Here is a 3,266-nt window from a genome sequence, read left to right on the forward strand (position 1 = left end):
CACCTGGGCGGTCTGTACACTCAAGTCCGTCTTGGACTCCAAATCCGGACTCAAGACCGTTTTTTCTCTGGTTTGGGGACTTGGTCTCGTACTCGCTAGTTATTTGGACTCCGTACTTTGTCCTCGGGGTCTCAGTCCACTGGTCTTGCCCATATGGCTTTTGATCTTGACCGAGTCTTTATTATGTTGGTTATAATATTTTTGGATGAAAGTGAAACCCACAAATTATTGTCCCTTGATACTGACCTGCGTAAGACCTTTTTTTTTTTCCTCTCCTGGTCTTGGACTTGCTTGGCTCGACTAAGGGGGTCTTTGACTACATCCCTGCCCCTGGGATACTTTATTGTAAAACCAACGTAAATGGTCAAGTTTTGTTTAACTTTAACGACCAAACGAGCTCCTTCACATCATCATCACGTGCGGTCACCTCAGAAGTAAGTAGAATTAGCCTCTGATCTTACACGCAAACCACGATTTGTTTCTAAAACTTTATTTTGGTGCCTAAACATACCAGAACTGCGACATGTCACAATGTCAAGTCGGGTGTTTCAAAATCCCACTGAGTTCAAAACCATGACAGACGTCCTCTGGTGTAGTTGTGATGTTTTTTCTTTTTTATTAATGCTGCAGTGTTAGTCCTGTTTAGTCTTATTAAATGTACGGTACTTGTTTTTAATTGTATTGTAAGATCTTGCAACTTCGTTTTGTTTAACACTTTTTTGCTACGTTGAACACTTACTTTCTGCTGTTGTCTTTGCTGTTGCAAACCGAAATTGCCCGCACTGCGGGACAAATAAGGTTTTCTACGATTTCCTGCCACCGGCTAGTGGCACCATTTTTTGAAACCTCCTGCAGGGCGTATTAGACGGTGACCATATTGTTGGATGATTTCCGAGGAAGTGTTGAAACTACTGTCTTACTTGAAGGAATACGCCCCGTTTTTTGAATGGTCCTCCCCTACATTTCGATGGGTGGGCAAGCTTAGCTTAGCTAGCATAGCATACTGACTGGAATCCTTTGTTGCCATATAGCATGTTGTGATAAAAGTGAGCCAAAAAAGCTATTACTTCTTGTTCCGAGTACAAATAGCTATGCGATTGGAACTAGACATTTTTCCTAGGCCGCTATTGGCGAAGCCTTGCTACTTGCCAAGCGGACCACGTTTACAGTTGTTTTGTCCCGTGACAATATTCATTTCTAGTGAGTGCACGTCCTACTAGGGTATGCACGGCTTACATTTAACGCAGCATCAATCTTCAGAATTTTGTTCAGAGCTTAAAGAAAAAGACACAAACATGGGTTTGTTTGCGCGCCTTTGCAAAAAAAAAGCTTGTAGGCAGACGCGTCCGTGTTGATATTGTTGTTATTTGACTACAGGGTCGCTCTGTTTGTCCATAGGGAGGGCATACTCACCCCTCAATGCCTGTCACCCTGCTGTAAGAATGCCTGTCGAGACTTCATGCGCTCATTGCTCATGTTCGGCAACATTGGGAGCATTGCAGACGGAATTGCAGTGTTATACAGGATTGTTGTGAAGCAGACGGCACCATTACGTTGCATCTGATGCTGCATGGGCACTGCTTCATACCGGCTTTACATCAATTAAAAAAACAAGCAAACCCAAGCAGATGCATGAATTTGCATCTGCATAACTAAGATTCTGATTTAGTCAATATTATTCATTATTTCTCGGGTTGTGGATTGTCAGCATCCCCAAAGGGCCCCCCAACATAGGAACAACAGGGTCAAAAAATCTGTTCAAATGGTTCCGGCACAAAGTTTCTGTTGCTGAAGGAGCGGTTCATCCAAATCTGTTTAAAAGTTGCCCCCCCCCCCCACAGACCACACACACACACCCACACATCCCACAGCACACCACACAACACACCCACTACACACACACACCACGACACACACACACACACACACACCACACACAGAACTGCGCTCTTTAACTGAGCAAAAAGACTCTGTTGATAGACAGTTTTTCAAAATGACCACTTCGGAAACTGCACTTCCCCGAAAACGCACCAACATGTGTTTGTTCCAGGCCCCAATTACGACTCGCTTCATGTTGCTAGATGCGCGCCCCTTAGTGTCCGTAGTATTTATGACGTTTCCAGCAGTGTCCCTTTTCCGCTTCCCAATTCTTTTGATCCTGTACCCCAGCCTGCAATACAATTCTGGTAGTGTTTCGCACTTTGAAGAACTTTGCGTCGAGTTTGTCCGCTCCCGCATTTGCATACAGTTGAACCCAGGCTTACTTTTTTGCAAATCAGGGGCTTCGGGCTTTACTGCCCGCCTTTTAAAAAATCTTCTGAAAATCTTTTTAAACTGACTGTTGATCTTTGAATTTGGACCGATGTAATCAGTACTGTCTGATTTGCACCCAAACCAAGTTTTTTTCAGAACAACAAACTAACTAGTTAGTTTGTGCCTCAACCAAAACCACTGGTGTTTTTAAAAACCGCAACGGTTAATTCCTCTGGTTCAGCTATATGGAAACTCTCCTATGGGTCTAGTAGAGCGGGAGAACTTAACAATCCTAATGGTTTGGAGGACTTGTTGGACCATATGGAGAAATTGAAAAGGGTTTTGTTCCGTCCATCATGCTTGTGCTAAATGCATTATGATTTGAGCAGTGACTGTCTCGTTAAAGCAAGGGAAACGATGGAATCTGTGTGCAGAGCGATGCTGCATCCCTATCCATGAGACCGGAGATGCTGATGAAAAGCCCTTCAGGACATCTTCTCTAATAGTCCTGAAATTATCTCTCCCTCTGACTGAGATTAGCGTCATGGAGCCTACTCGAGTTCGGCCCCGCGCAGCGCTTTTGGCAGTTTTTTGTTGCAGTTCTTTGCTCGTTTGTGTCAAGTTTAAAAAGTTATTTTCATTCAGGAGTGCTCTCTGTGGTCCTAATAGCCGGATCACAAACCCCCAAACATGCCTTGTGCTTGTGATTGTGTTGTTGAAAAGGCAATTCTGGCCAATAAATAGCGTAAACCCCTACAATAATTAACTACACCACTGAAAGCCACAGAGGAGAATTCGAGAAGACCCACTTTAATATCAGCAACAAATGTTTGTTAGATGTGCAGAATTCTCTAAAAACATCAAAAACCGTAATGTTTTTGCCCATCTGCCGAAAGTTTTGGAACCTACAGAGATTTCATTTAATAATATTTACATAAAGACATTTGCATCATACTTGATGTAGAAGATGACATTCTTGCTGAAAAAAGTCACCTGAAAGCGGAAAAGTAGCG

Source organism: Etheostoma spectabile, chromosome 5 (genome assembly GCF_008692095.1).
Source record: "Etheostoma spectabile isolate EspeVRDwgs_2016 chromosome 5, UIUC_Espe_1.0, whole genome shotgun sequence".
In the NCBI taxonomy this organism is placed as follows: domain Eukaryota; kingdom Metazoa; phylum Chordata; class Actinopteri; order Perciformes; family Percidae; genus Etheostoma; species Etheostoma spectabile.